This window comes from Periplaneta americana, chromosome 1 (assembly GCF_040183065.1).
Source record: "Periplaneta americana isolate PAMFEO1 chromosome 1, P.americana_PAMFEO1_priV1, whole genome shotgun sequence".
NCBI lineage: Eukaryota > Metazoa > Arthropoda > Insecta > Blattodea > Blattidae > Periplaneta > Periplaneta americana.
The window spans coordinates 123,045,949-123,062,652 of record NC_091117.1 but is presented as its reverse complement, the minus strand read 5'-3'; the positions used below and the strand labels follow the sequence as shown (position 1 = coordinate 123,062,652).

Below are 16,704 nucleotides of genomic sequence, written 5' to 3'. Positions count from 1 at the left end.
AGCTAACGTACTATTACTGCATACTAAATCAGTACACTCTCGTTGTTCGTTAATTCTCTGAGATAAAAATGAATATGTTCATAAACATTATTTTAAGAAATACAGGAAATGAACATACAGAATAACCTATCAAGTTTTCTGTGCAGAAGAAGCTATTTTAAGCTTACCTGTCCTCAATTCACTCACAAGTTACTGTAATAACATTATTGCATTATGTCCATCCAGAGAAACTACACTTTCCAATGATGAAATAATAATTAATTATACAAATCGGTTAATTTAGCTGCCGATATTACTTCATACAAACACAGAAACATTGTCTGTAGATGAAAGAGTAATGGAACGGAGAAAAATAATAAATAAATAAAATAAATAAAATAAATAATAAATAATATATAAATAATATATTGTCTGTAGGCTATGTTTCATAGCTTTCGACTGTTGTGTCCAAGGCCCCTTATAGACGAAATCATTTGTTTTTTTTATTTCAATACACCGCCTTAGATGGCAGTTATTTTAATTTTAAAACTCATTTATCTCATTAAATATCAGTCCTATCAAAATTTTTCAAAGAATAAAACTTATCAGAAATCATTTTTAAAGAAACGTTTGTTATGTAACATATTTCACAAAAATCAATAATAAGCGAGATATTTCGATTTATTTAATTCAGACCCCCTTATAACCCCCCTTTTAAATAACGTATTTTGAATGCCATATAGCCTATAATCTAAGTTACAACGAACTTAATTTATATTCCAATTTTCATCGAAATCGGTTCAGCCATTATCGCGTGAAAAGGTAACAAACATACAGACAGACAGACATACAAACAAAAATTTCAAAAAAGCGATTTTCAGTTTCAGGGTGGTTAATTATATATGTTAGGACCAATTATTTTTGGAAAATCGAAAATTACCAGAAAAATTTCGGCTACAGATTTATTATTAATATAGATTAACTTAACATCCATTTGCACAATTTTAATATAGCCTATGTTTTTCTCCTGGTTATAAAGATTAAATGTGCAAACTTTGGCACATATCGGTCTAAGCGTGTAGATTTGTATTGAGAACATACATACATACATACCCACATTCATTTTTATATATTAGATTATTATTATTATTATTATTATCATTATCATTATTATTATTATTATTATTATTATTATTATTATTATTATTATTATCATGCACCTATAAGGTATTTATGTGTGAATATAAATTTATTCTACATTAAATTTAAGTTTGTGTTTCCTTCTAAGTTAAATTATATAGGCCTAGTTAATATTGTCGATTATTTTAATTAACCACAAAACAGAATATTTATTCAACTTAGCCTTACCTTTTAAACTGAAGAAGTTAAGCTTTCCTTCGTTTTTCGGGTATTTTATGTTCTGCACCTTTGCGTTTAATCACAAGAACTGTTAATGCAACAAGAATTGTTGACAAGGCCGAGAGCCAGGATATCGAAGTGCAATTCTGCTTCGTAGACAGATATTAGCCGGATACTTGAGAATTCTGTTAAGAAATGTCTACTTAAGAATTTGTGTATAACAAAGGCAATATTGCTATCTGATACCTTGTTTCGAGTAACTCTGTCCACTAAGCAAAAACATTTTTAATAATTCATACTCTCAACGGTACAGGTATATGGGTTTTTTATTTCATGCGTGAGATTATTTCCGTGGATTATTTTGTACTCACAATTAAAATAATTCCTCCACTCCACGACGCGCACAGATTTTCAGAAACTTTTATCAAATACTTAATTTGACTTGCCAGATCTGCTAATATATGAACGTATGGTCCAAATGAGAAGAGAAAGAAAGAGAAAACAGTAGTGAAATTAAATGAAACGGACAATAAATGTGAATCAGTGTTACGGAGTTGGAGTACTGTAGCATCAGGGGAATTATAAGTGTAGGAGATGCTAGGTATAAGTATACGGAAAGAAGTAGTGAAAGAGGGAATTAGAGAGTAGGGAAGAGGAGTAAAGGGATAAGTGTGTAAATAAATAGGCCTATAGGAAGGAATAATACGGAAATAATAAGTGATGTAAGTGTTGTAAAATAGAGGAAATAAAACTGTATAGAAATAAAGAGTACAGGGGAAAACAATCAGTCATTCTGGTAAGGGTGATGCCATCATCTAATTCAGTATATTACCGAAAAATTATTGCGTTTTTCTTATCAAAACGATAAACGAATGTTTCACAGTAAAGTCAGAACTCAAAATAACGAACCGGTGAATACAGCTCTTAAAATTAGTTTAAAATCGACAATGCACAATGTTTAACATCTGCACTGCAGAACTGTCAAAACAACCTTTACAATATGTTTCACAACAAGTTAAATTTCATATTGTGTCAGCTTCATTTTATTACAAGGTCGGTACTAGGCGGTAGGTCTCTCTATAATAAAGATAGCATTGTTATAATTCGAACATGCCGCAGCACCAAGCACAAGGATTATATTGAAGGAGGGATTATGCCTTATGAAGATGTAGATTTTGTTATTCTGACATTGAAAAATTAGAGAAAGAAAATTGATTATGGAATAAAAAACACTCAAATCTAAATAGACAATTTTTTTCAGAAAGTTAAACGGGGGGGGGGGGGAGTTCAAACCCGGTAGTCTAGATCTCACTTCAGCACACAAAATGTCTTAGTCTAACTATTTAGCCTAATATAAGCAATAATTATTAATATGCGCACGAGTTCCATTAATCCTACTTCAGCCTCATATGTTGCAGCTTATTTACCGCATTTACTCGAAAATAAGACCGTCATTTTTTACCACATTTTTGTCTTTAAATTTGGGAGGTCTTATATTCGCCTCGGGTCTTAAAATCGAGTATATATAACGTGAAAATGCAATTTGAGGACTTCCTTTGCTGCTTGAATTTTTCCTTTTTTGATTACTCCAGTATCTAATCATGTTTGATTGCACCGAGAACTCACGACTTGCAGCCCGCACTATATTTTTCTCGGAAAATTTAAGAACATCCAACTTGAATGAAACCGTGTAACTTTTCCGGGAATTCATTTTTATGCAGTATCTGAAATGCACAAGGCACTTGAAAACACTGTGCCACTCAAGCACAAGACTACCGGCAGTTATTGATTTTATGAGCTGAAATAGGCCTACTGGAAGGCAGATATCAGATGACAGGCGACATTAAGATCTATCATATGCGGAGACTAAGAGGAAGACAGAAAATTGGAAAGATTGGAGAATGCTGGGTTTGCAGTGAAAGACCTGCCCTTGGGCAGAACATTATGTATGTCTATGTATGTATATGTATATGATCAAGTGGAATGGACAAACGGAACGGCCAGCTTCCACACTCCTGTGATCTCATCGTTTTCGCTGAAAGTTATTGAAAGAGCGTGAAGTCTGTCCTTGGGATGAACGTAACGGTATTCCACGTACCGTTCATTCTCTTGACAACTTACAGGAGGTATGCTCAAAATTGTAAATGCACCGATTACACGGATGATGCTGCACTGCATAACACACAGTGTACGGACTCTGTTACCCCCTCTGTTATTTGTCTATGGTACGGACTGGGCTCCGCAGCTACATTGCATTGTACATTGCAGCACCGCCCGTAGCACAGTTCTTACGCTCTTTCAAATACGGATAATAAACCGAATTTGAAAAAGGAAAGAGTATACACTGCAATATTTAGTTATTACATTATTTATTATATTTAATATAGTTATGATCAGGCTTCGAGACTTTGGACCCGATACAATAAGTTTACTGTGCATGCACTATAGGTTGTTGACTCGCTGCAGGTAGATAGAGATGTGTTGAAGTAACAACGTTGCTATTTAGAATAGAGTACGGTAGTATGGGGAAACACACATATGTACATTCTGAAAGTAAATATACATTACACAATGACAATGTCAAAAGAATGTGAAAAGCATTTATTCTCCTGTCTTTTATAAGCACTTGTGTTTAATTATACACAGTGTTAATGGTGGAAATAAGCATGTAGCAATTTTAATTTTTTTCATTTATCCTATTGGTCGCCTTTTGGAAGTGCAGTTACAGTACCGAATTGTCATGTACTACAAGATACATTCTCAGTGTCTCAAACGTTAATCTTTTTCGGTTATCTGCCAAAGTGTGTACTGTAGAAAGCTGCGCTCTACGTCCCATGACGTGATAGAAGCAAGACGAAAAAACCTAACATCATTACAGTCTCTAAGAGACAGTCCTTTATTCTCGGGTGACTCTATGCCCACTAATTTGCTGTTTATGTTACACAATGTTCCATATCCATTATTTTTATATAAAATTGATTTCCACTTCTGTTTTACACGTTCAGTAACCGATGTATTTGGTGTCTCATTAATTCTCTGCGTCATTTTCTAAATTAATTTGAGGGCTTCCCGCATCTTTTGCTCTGACTTTTCTAACCGTCTAATACTTTCAGACACAGTTTGAAAATGGGTTTGTATGAAAACCAAATTATTCGTCAGAACCTTCAAATCCAGAGCGTTTTTCTTTGCGTATTTGTTGGCATTCATTCTACAGCACTCCCATCCACTGTACGGTTTACCACTATAGTCAGTAAGCTGTTATGCGGATTTCTCACTGAACTGCTCTATTGGGTCCGAAGTCTCGAAGCCTGGTTATGATATAATAATATCATAGATAATATAATTTTCATATTCCACCATATAGTCTACATTGCTGTCTATTCAACATCTGCATTCTTTTCTGCAAGTAATCGGGAATCTATTTCCAACGAATTTACTGCAATGCGCTAAAAGATGTTTATCTGTTAATCGGGACCTATGTTTGGGTTTAGCAACCTTCATTCTCGAAAATAATTGTTTGCACACATATGTCGAAGCGACGGTAGCTAACATAGTGGCAGCGAATAAGCTCATCTTGGAATAGGGTAAACTAGACTTCCGTCATTGACTTCTAGCAGAATGTGGTGCCCACAAGTGGCGACGTAACACGTTAAAGTACAGAGTGTCCAACATGCCCGACTGTCCAACAGACCCTAGTTTACCCTATTTCGTTTTGTTCATTTTTAAAATAATTCTATGCTTGTAAAGTCATATTATCTGCATTTAGTTCTGAATTCTACGTTACTTAGTAAATCAATTAACTCGTCCTGGAACTGCACTCGCACGGATTGTACTAAATTTACTGTGAAAAGATTAACAAACAGACTAATATCACTCTCCATACGTCTAAAATCACTAAATTTATGTTCTGTGAATTCACATTTGAGCTGTTGCAGTACAGAGACATAATTAACTATATTTTGCTCAGGCACCATACATCTCTTTATAAGTTCACCATCCATGAAGGGTTTTAGTGCCTTAGCTAATTCCCAACATACTACATAGGCCTAACTTGCTCCAAAACATAGACTCTGAAATGTTCCACTCTCTTCAATGTTTGGCTTTTCATGAAGTGCTTTCAATTTTTGAAGCTGTAGTGCACGTTGCACCCTTGAAAAATTATTTTATCAAAATATCTATTTCTGCTGGAATAAAATCACCGCAATAACAATAACAATAGTAATAATAATAATAATAATAATAATAATAATAATAATAATAATAATAATAATGTTTGTATATGAAAATAGGCTATATTACAGAAAACAGCTTCTCTGTCACTTCGGCATGTTCTGGGTAGCAGAGCCCATAATGTAGTTTTATGTTGCTCAGTACTATTCCTGACAGTACCTTACAACATAGTAAACACTTTATGTTTTCACCGAACGCAAAACAAAAATAGTCTTCCTCCCACGCTGTACGGAATGATCGTTTACTTATACAGGGACATCATTTTATTTTTACTTCAATTTTTATTGTAACTGAGTTTTTGAATGTACTTCAGTCCCACCCCCTCAACTAGTAAACTTTCAACCGTTCTTCACACAGAACCAAGCGTATACGGTCAAAGTCGCCTTACGGTCATAGTAAACACAAACATTACTGAGTTAGTGAGTATAGTACGTTCCAGAAATATATTCGCTTTCAATATTGAATCATATTCTCGTACAGGTACTGTCGTCCGTTTGCCTATGTCGCATCCCGGTTTCCCCCACCCACTTCTGCGCGTCCCTTTGTGGCTGGGCTGTCTTAGCTCTTTTCTGAAACCATTAATTTCTGTTAGGAATTGGACGTCTACGTAATATTATACAACTGTTTAAAATAACTTAAATAAAAAGGCCTTGTTAAGTAATTAACTGTCACTTAAGTTCCCCCCTTTCTAAGACCCTGCGACAAAACCATTTGGACGGACAGTAAATAGCATGTCTGAGTAATTTTATCTTTTCGGATCGGGCAGAAGTGAAGATTGAATGTACAGTACGTAAGGTCTCTTTTATAGAGTAGGTACAGAATTATTTCAACATGAGTTACTAGTACGAAAGACGAAACTGGTAATCGGAATTAGATGCAATAGTCTATAGTGCGATAATATGCACAAAAGAACTAAAACCTGTATAGAAATGAACGACCGTCATTTTCAAATATGTGTTTAAATATTCATATTATGATTATTTTTCAACTAACTTCATTCTCTATATTGTATGCTAATGTGCTGTAGATAGTATAATATACACTGCATAATGAATACGTCCGAATGGACAGCTCAGTTCGAGAGTAAAAACGCTTATTATTAATACAGTACTGTATTTTGATTAAACAAAAGCCTAATGAAAATTATCAAACTGAAAATCGCGATATTTCCTACTTTATGTAAATGGATGAACTACTTTTCATCCCTCCTATACCTAGTAAAGTGATTTGTTTGTATCTTACACCAGTATCATCGAACTCCAGTCATGGAAGGGGTTAGCAAACGGTGTTTCCGGTTCACAACCTTTAAGCCAAAGGTATAGGCAGGTTAATATTAGAAATGTTAGTAAAAATTAAATGATGTCCCTGTAGAATGTTCTGACTGTATCGTTGTCCTACACTGTTCGTGCGTTTACGAAGTACTTGAACTGCCTTCCGCAGTCATCCGTCGAGCTTCGAACGAGGAACAGCATGCGCTGCATTGGAAGGTTGTGATTACAGAACGTAATCGGGAGTCAGAGAATGAGCATACCTGACTTACAGTTTCTATCTCACTTAGAATACCGCACTAGAATTATACTACCGGTATTATCTTATGGATGTAATATTCCCATTCAAAATATTTTTTAATGAAACAATATTTTAATAAATTAGAAGTGTCTTATAATCGATGGGGTGTTATTTTCGAGTAAATATGGCATTTCTAATGTATTTTTCGCATTTATATGTCTGTGTTCGTAATACAAAGTAATACATCCAAATAAAACATAAACCACACATATTAAACAAAATACCTCAGCTATTTATACATTTTTACAATAATTACCAATTTATTCGCAATCATATTTGTAATGAGTTCTCACAATAAACTTTCGTTTATCAATAACACTGACACTTTTATAGACAGTTTTACATCAGATGAGGCATTGTCGTGTATTATTTTCAGAAAGAATAAGGGTACACCACATCTTTGCTATAAATTGTGAAATAACAATTGTATATCCAAGAAAACATGGAAAGTAAAGAACTCTTTCTTCCCTTCCGCCCTTGAGTACGTACTTTGGTCGATGATAACATCAAGGACGACGCGCAGTGGTCCGAATCGGTTAAAACACGGACAAAAGTAATAACTCCTTTTCTAGTGGTCATATTAACTTGAAATTTGGTACACTTATTACTAATAACATGTATCTAACGTGTGCAAATTTTAATGACATTTGGAAATAAATAATTACCCCTCTTGAGGGGTGAGGTAATTATACGTTCAGTAATAAGGGCCAAATTAGGTATTTTTATCACACTCCTGTTATTTTATGCAAAATCGATAAATGCAATAATTACAGTATAGTTATTTTATGTACACGATTTCATCAGCAACCCCTAATATAAGGGTTGAAAAGTTACATAAGTTATGTAATCCACAAGTTTAAAATTATATGTAACCTGTATAAGTTATAATCGAAATTCAATTAAGGATTGAATTTTTCTGGGTGAGTACATTCCTTCATTTAATAACATAAATAATCCGTTAATATTTTCGTAGTTTTGTAGGGGTATCCAAAATGTTAAGTACCATTTAATAATACTGGTAATATAAATTTAACTTGTATGAACTTGCACACTTGTAAATTCCATTACATTATTGTGCTAAATTATATTAGAATATCTACATTTTTATACATTTTGTTATGAAATTTATGGCTAAGGAGAAATAAAGTAATGCAATTTGCTACTTACGAAGGTGTTGAGCATTAGATCTGAGAAGTGTGCCTTGGATACACTGAGTAGTTTCATTGTTGTAAATATAGACAAGTTGAAATACAGAACTACTGTTTGAAAGTCGCAATTCAAACACTAAGAGTGGTTCGGATTTAAAAAAGGAAGACAAAATATTCTTACGTGATAAAGTAAAGAATTTCAAGAGGAACTTAGATCTCCAGCCTGTCACTCGTCCCCGCAAGCTGATGTTTCAAATTCGTCGTCTTCTTCCCCCTTCTCTTCTTCGGATATTACCAAAAGACCACGCACTTCCGAAGATATATTTAATTTTTATTTTCCTTTGGTAGTTTATTCAAACTGGAAATTTATGGGTCAGAAGTCAACATTAACCAGCTAAAGAGGTCTAAATTGTCGTCTCGTTTTGAAATCTTCGAATAAAACTTTCTCGAAATTTTATCACATCTTAGTTTCTACACTCAATGGAATCTTCTAATAATTCTGCAACCGATAAAATAACTTAACTGAGTTGCCTGCACAATTATAGATCCATGAACAAGAATTTTATGTACTTGGGTGGCATACAGTATTGACATTTTGGAAATTTTCTATACTTACTATCATTGATAACACTTTTCAGAAGAATAAGAAGAAATAGAAGAAATTTCTGTAAGTGGTAACTAAATTTCTTGTTACAATAATTTCGAATTTTTACGAAGATACGTGGTTTCGCTGCGGTGACTAATTTTGTTCTATTGAAGAAAAAAAAACACATTCTTATTACACTTTCTAGTGACTTTGTGTTATGACTGTCCACATTTAATTCACATTTATTCTTTATATAGTGCACAACATATTCTTCATGATGCACAAGAGTTTTACTACACTTTTCTTTAATTTTCTCGTAAATTTCTTCGCAACTAACACGTAAATTCATTTTTACACACTACATTATGCACACATTATACAATGACCTGGAACAAACAAAAGTCCTCTCTGGATATGGAAAAAATTAAGGGCCTTTGTTGTTTACTTCCAACAAATCACTCCTCAGTCTTTAAGTAATCAAACATAACTCTCTGGAAATGCGTATGGCGCAACATGTGTTGACGGACCAGACGCATAGATATGATTTAGACGTCATAATTCGCAGTGTTGCAGGGCGTTGCAGATGAAACCTTCAGTGACAAACTTACAAATGTCTACCAATATCATTATGTAAGTTTCACGGTGTACACTTCTGCGCATTTTTTTAAAACTCTAAAACAATTTCGTTTTTTTCCCAAAACACGAGCAATAAAAATTTGATTATTATCAGTACTTAGAAACAAAAATTACTGAAAACTGTAATTTTTCCTAATACATAAGACCATAATACATTCACAAAAAATATACTTAGCATTTTACTTTGCATTGTCAAGTCAGACACAATGTTCAGAAATCATTTATAAAAATGCAGAGTTAATCAGGAAAGATTTGTGTCACTTTTGCCCGTAAGTATTGACCAGAACCTTTGAAATATTCTTCGAAAGACACTTTGTCTTATTAGAATGACTACTGAGGATTATTACTGAGATAATTTTATGCTTTTAATATGAAGTTCGAAAAATGACTTTTGTCCGGCTTTTTAGCGATTCGGACCACTGTGCGACGGTTCAAGTTTTGGATAGACTAGATAAACCTCCAGGCTGATGCTTCGTTTTGTTACCGCCACTGTGCCTCAGTGCTAGCATACTGGGCTTATAAGCGAAGGAGCCCGGGTTCAAAACCTGTTTGTTTCATTCTGAATGTATAATTTGTATTGGCAAGTCTGTGGTCAAGGCCGGGGTACTCCGTTTCCCATGTGGCATCCGAACAATTGTGCATTATCATTAATTATGAGTGTAATGTAATTGAATCCAACGCCTGTGGTGCACTCTGGATGATTCCTGATGAACTAATTGGTCTACGCTTTTCAGTAACGTGCTTGCCGCTTAGCGGAGGTTTACGTTGGATTTTTAAAGGCAATAAAATACTAGCATGGCTGTCCATTCAGTATTTCTCTTCGTGATATAACGAATGCAACACAATAGCAAACTCGGCAGTAGTCTGTTTCGGGACATGAAACCAACGAACGTTGAAATTCTCAGGATTGAAACATTTAACATCTGCGCGATTTACCGGAAGTTTACTCGACTCTCTGTAGTCAGGGGAATCGAATATCGCTGAATCAACAGTTCTAAAGCTATACTTCGCTCATTGTATACTGCTACACACAATGTTTTATCACTCGCTGTTATCTGACAAACATTGACTTACATCGGGAGTTTCACTTTCTCTATACATGGAGTATAATAAAGTATGGGCGTATTATGATGCTGCGAAAATCACGATTTCAGCACCCTTTTATCGAGTATTATCTGGCATACCCTCGCTGGTACAGTGCTTGTCGTGCTTCTCTTTCCATGTATGCATTGCATGTTCAAATTCAGCCGAAGGAAAAATCATCACAGCTCATGAATTGTTTTTGGGCAAGATAATGCCGAGTCTCCACACATTTGTGTTCATCCACGCAGTGTCAATCAGAACCTTATACAGGGTGATTCACGAAGATTTACTGTCCCTTACGGAGCTTATTTCCGAAGACATTCTGAGCAAAAAATGTCATATAAACATTTGTCCCAATCTCAATATTTTTAGAATTACACTAATTTGAAGTTGTTTGTAAAATATCACTACTCTTGAGTTTTAAGGGTAAAATAATAAGCTATTACAGATAAAGAATGAACTATTCAGGAATATCATTACTTTAATTAGCTAGTATTCTGAAGCGAAAAATGTATTGTGAATTCCGTAGTTGCTTCGTACAGATTTTTTTTTTTTTTTCGATTTTTAACTACAAAATTACATTTTCTTACGAATTTATCACAACAATTGTTATAAATCACGCCAGTCTTGTAAATTCTTTAAGACTGTACATTAGGATGCATAATTAAATTGTAAAGAATCAAGTTCCTAAAGTCGTATGATTTGTAACAATTTTTGTGATAAGTATACGTAAAAATGATATAATTTTTAGTTAAAAATTGAAAAATAAAATCTGTACAAAGCAATTAACAACACATTTTTAGCTTCAGAGCACTAGCCAATTAAAGAAATTACATTTCTGAACAGTTCGTTCTCTATTTGTAATATTTTTTTACCCTTAAAACTAAAGAACAAAAACGTATTTTAATAAACATTTCAAATTAATGTAGCTTTGAAAATATTGAGATTAGAACAAATGTTTATATGACATTTTTTGCTCAGAATGTCTTCGGAAATAAGCTCCGTAAGTGACGGTAAATCCTCGTGAACCACTCTGTATATGAGGCCCAACCCACAAAAATACATTTCCACTCTACCTCTTTGTAACAGGCGCGAAATACGATACACAAACGAAAATTGTGCTGAAATCTCATGGAAAAACTGGGGTTATTATTAGGCCAACTTACATTTTGAAGAGAACAATACGAAGAGCGCTTTAAAGCAATAATTACAATATTCAAATTTTGTGGGTTGGGCCATTTGTGCGCTGTGTGCCTCATATGTCGTAGTATACATGCTAAATATGACAATATAAAAAATTATAAAATTACTATTTCGTTTATATGACATTCTATTTTCGACCAATTAAGTGTAATGAAATTTTGAATTCCAACGAATCACAGCTAAACATCGCGATCATTTCTGCAGCTAGATTTATCGCTATCAATTTATCGCATGGTCGTTCTTTTCTTTAGTCGGGCTGCCAACTGTTTCCCCGTAAATCGATTATTAATTAATATATTTACGCAGTGAAGACGATGTTCAAAACGGCGCACCATGTAGACACAAAAAATGTAGACGTACTTGATGGAATTGAAGATGAAATGATGTATCTTAATTGAACTTACGTTTTAAACTTGATTATTTCAATATTCTTCCCAGATTGCATGCATACACGCATGGAAAATTGAACTGTGTAGATGCAGCTTTAGTTCCGTTACAAACTACAGTGAGAATACGTTTGTCGAGCTATGGGAAACGCTTTCCTGTAGCACGGAGTAACGGTCGAAATAAGGCACAGCTGACATTGTCCCGCTCCCACAGGTAACTAAGCTAATTGTAGCCTATAAAATTTGTATTACGTGAATTAAATTAAACAATTAATAGAAAGTCAGATGTTCAAATTAATTTATGTAACATTAGCACGTATCAAATCCAAAGGTCTTGTATAGTATTATATACAAAGTCTTTGATCAAAGTTCGTTCCTTATGGCGTAATAAAATATATCTAGTCTATACAGAGATGGCTTCACTGTGTAACAACATATGTCTCGCTGTAGTGTGAATACATAAGCATTGCTATATAGCTGTCTCCACACATTACATAGTTAGTTGTCGGTGTAGTGTGTAATGTAACGATGAAGTACTAAATAAAGTATACGAAATTCTACTTCCACATTACATAGTTAGTTCTCGGTGTAGCGTGGAATGCAGGCATGTCAGAAATCCGACTCTAATGCCCGTGTGCACCAGTCTCGATTAAAATTTGACCATGGTTAAGTCGGCACTTGACCATCTTCAACGCCATTTTGCGGAGTATCAATCTCGATCAAAGTCAAATTTGATCACGGGTGTGGGACTGATTATCTTGAATTGAACATGGTCAAGTCGAGAAAACCAAATTGGCGGCACGATTTGACGTACTTGATGGAATTGAAGATGAAATGATGTATCTTGAACACGCAAATCACTGCGGAAATAACAGAATTGGTGTTATTGTAGAAAGAGTAAGTTTGTAGATGAATATTAAAAATGTTCTTTTTTCTCAAAATAGACTAATGTTTTATATATGTTTCTGCTTTGGAAGATCGGGACTTTACTTGAGGACAAAATATTATTTAGGCCTAATTGTCCAATTTTGTTAACATAATAATAAAGTAGTTATTCTATACAGGTAATAATATAGCAAAACTGACCATTTTGTAGAATGCGAGATTATCATTTATTAGCTATAGATTTGCCGTTTGAAACTATTAGGACCTACATGACGTTTTGGACAATTAGGCTATTTACGCTTGAATTAAGAGAAATTACACGGATACCTTCCTTTCCTTCTTACTCCAAAATTCCAAACTTGTGAACACAAAATAAATGGATAAATTTCAGAACAAGGATACTTTCCTTTGCCTCTTACTCCAAAATTCCAAACTTGTGCACACAAAATAAATTGGCACTAAAAACTTCCTTTTCGTATGCATGATGATGCGTATTCGACATACACAGACGAATTGCTTTTTTTTTTTTATTATTATTATTTTTAAAAAATTGTTAGCGAGGTATCCGTATACTGAAATTTTCCCAAATAAATTATTGGCACTGAAATGTGTCTTTTCGCAAGCAAGATGATGAGCATTCGACAAACACATACAAATCTGCTCTTTTTAGTAGCCTATTTCAAGACCATTGTCAGTGAGGTATCCGTATACTGAAATTTTCCCAAATAAATTATTGGCACTGAAAAGTGTCTTTTCGTAAGCAAGATGATGAGCATTCGACAAACACATACAAATCTGCTCTTTTTAGTAGCCTATTTCAAGATAATTGTCAGTAAGGTATCCGTATACTGAATTTTTCCCAATTATTATCAATAATATGAAATACCACTGTATAAATTACGTTACAAATTATGTGGAAATATGTAAACACGTATAACTCATGTGAATTGTGAGGTTAAATCCAACCAGGTAGCCTGCTTTTCTCTTAGAGAACTTCCGTCAGTACTTTTATTCTGTAATATGGATGCAGAATTGCTGACGAGTTCTAAAGGAATTCCCACTTCGAACTGTGAGAAGTTCGGTGCTTTTTTCTTTTTTTCTTCCATGATTATTGAAACTTGTTATTTGAAAACTGCGAGGATGTTTGAAAGCAGTCCGACAAACAAAAACAAGCGATAATTCACAAAGTGCATTCGTTCGCTGTTTTATACGCGGTAACCTAGCGCTCAGATGATTCTTCTCAAGCGAGCGTACCGTCAGCTGACGGTACTGAGTTGATCGAGGGAAAATGTCGGTGCACCGCATCTGTAACTTGATCATTGTCAAGAATTAACCATGTTTCCGTGATTGCTGATAAACGGGCTAGATGATCGAGAATGGTGCACACGGCCATAAAATGTACAGTTATGCGCGCGGATCGCCGGTCTGTGCTCTTACCAGTTCTTAGCTGGAGGGGTGTACAATAATTTATTCTGCGCTTCTAGGGTTGGATTAAATAGGCATTTGGACATTATAAATACACTTAGCAGAAGGAAAAAAAACACGGTTATTAACAGTGTCTATACTTGACAATTGTAATAGAAGAAACTTTAGGCTTACTCAGTTATACTTGACAAAGTAGTGGTTTGTAAAGCATAATTTATTAAAATTATTTTTATATAGTATTTGAAGAAAAAGAATATTGCAGTCATTTCGAAACAACAAAAAACGATGTATGACTTGAGGCTTTCCTGGCGTTTGATGTAGAATAACTCTCAGCCAGGTGAGCTTGGAAGCTAATCTCCAACTCACCTGGCTGAGAACCCGAGAAGAGTTATTCAACAAAAAACGAACACAGTATTTCATTTTACGTAGTAGGTACTAATTATTTTAAATAATAGACCCTATTATTTCATTGTTCGTCAAACATTATTATTTATTGGGACCATTGGTACACAAATGTTAAAGAAAATATACTACCAATTAATTAGCCTACATGCAGTAGGACATTGTGAAGTTTTTACACTGAAATAATTTCCTTGCTGTATGTCAATATAAATTAACATTAATATTAATAAATGATATAAATTAAGCTTAGAATTTAAATTCACATATAGTTTATTTAGAAAACGTTGAGAGCAAGTATCGACAAGTTGGAAGCGTTACTGAAAGAAATTAAAAGTGTACTTCACAAGCTGTGAAGCGACGATATTCTATTTATGTCAGGTTTAAAGACTTATTAATTAAGTATATTAGCATAATATAGTGATGTGAGACGGAAAATTTGCCATTATATATTTTTCCAGAAAATTTTTCCGTCTTGCAAATAGTTGCTTTCTTCGCTTCTTACAACCTCAAGAGCCTTAATGTATTCCTCACAATATTCTCATCACTTACCAGCTTATGAAATGAAAGTCGTACGTCGTCTAATCTTTGATGGCTGTGTTAGTACAGACTCTAAAACAACGCCAATGTCAAGTTCGTTTTGCCGTGAAAGTACTGATTAACTTTACCAGTCTGATCTAAACTGTCACAACACTATTACCTCGACATGGGCTGATCAAAACCTTTCATTTTAAAATAATTATTGTTGGCTGAGGAAAACATTATAGCAATTATGTTATATGATTCATAATTTCCCTTCTTCGTTATCTGTGAACTCACTTTATTTATCATAACTCATTCACAGACAGCCAAATCAGTACCCGTACTGAAACTGAGTTACTGAAACAAAAGCTGATATGTGTTGCAGGTCTGTATAGCCCTGTCGCGTTCCCTCCAAGGCGATTCACTGCCTCCAGGTAGGGGAATAGAAAGTGCACATCGCACAGAGACTATTGCACAATGTGCGCGACTGCACAATGTGCAGGGTTTTGATATGCCTGAGCGATAAAAAGCTCTTTGCGTAATCAGAGTCTGTCAGCGGCTTGGCTGAGAGTCGGGCTGTCACGCTGCAATCTATTAGCCCAGTAAAATAGATTATCAGACCATGTATTGAACACTAACAGAACTTTCGATTCGATTATTCTTATAAAAAATTATTGCCCTGTCGCACTTGAAAGGCCCTCTTTTTAAAATAATGATTAATGAATATGATCAAGTTATCTGACATATTGATCTTAAATAACTTGAAGAGAAGACGATCGTGCCTAATTCTGCCAAAGCTTCTTTTATACCCATAAAGTGGTTCTTGCACGTTGATATAAATACTATGTACACTTGGTCAAAATGAAAGTGGCCGGTCTCTTGAGCAGCGAAAATTTTCCAAGTCCCTTCGGGTGAGCGCGCAGTTCTTTACCGTAAACCTCCGTGCGCCTCTTCAGTCAACTCCATAATAAAAGGCGTTGATTTCGGCTACCTCCACAGCATGCTTCGAATCTCCTTAGTGAATTTTTTGTTTTGTCCTTTCTTTTATTTTTTACAACTCCTTTTAGTGTAATATAATCAAATAATTTTGCTTATGTTAATTCATGTTACTTACAGATAATTACAAAATTGGTGAAAATTTGTGGTTATAATTCCAGGAAATCAGGATATATTTTGTCATGAGAATTACGGTTTTTCTTCTTGTTTACAATTACTACGTTTAGACCCTGATGATCATGGATTTAGATTAGTATAATAATCATAGTCCCTATAGCACAACTTGCAAATTAATTAT

At 34.4% G+C, this 16,704-nt stretch overlaps 1 protein-coding gene across 1 annotated transcript in view; it reads right to left on the bottom strand.

Annotated features, from left to right (window-relative positions):
* The window catches only part of LOC138700289 (luciferin 4-monooxygenase-like), a 110,110-nt gene extending 100,113 nt beyond the window's left edge, over positions 1–9,997 (bottom strand). The window contains exon 1 of the mRNA XM_069826801.1: positions 9,965–9,997. The gene's annotated coding sequence lies outside the window, so the exon portion shown is untranslated. The remainder of the gene's footprint in view (positions 1–9,964) is intronic.
* Positions 9,998–16,704: the final 6,707 nt, after the last annotated feature.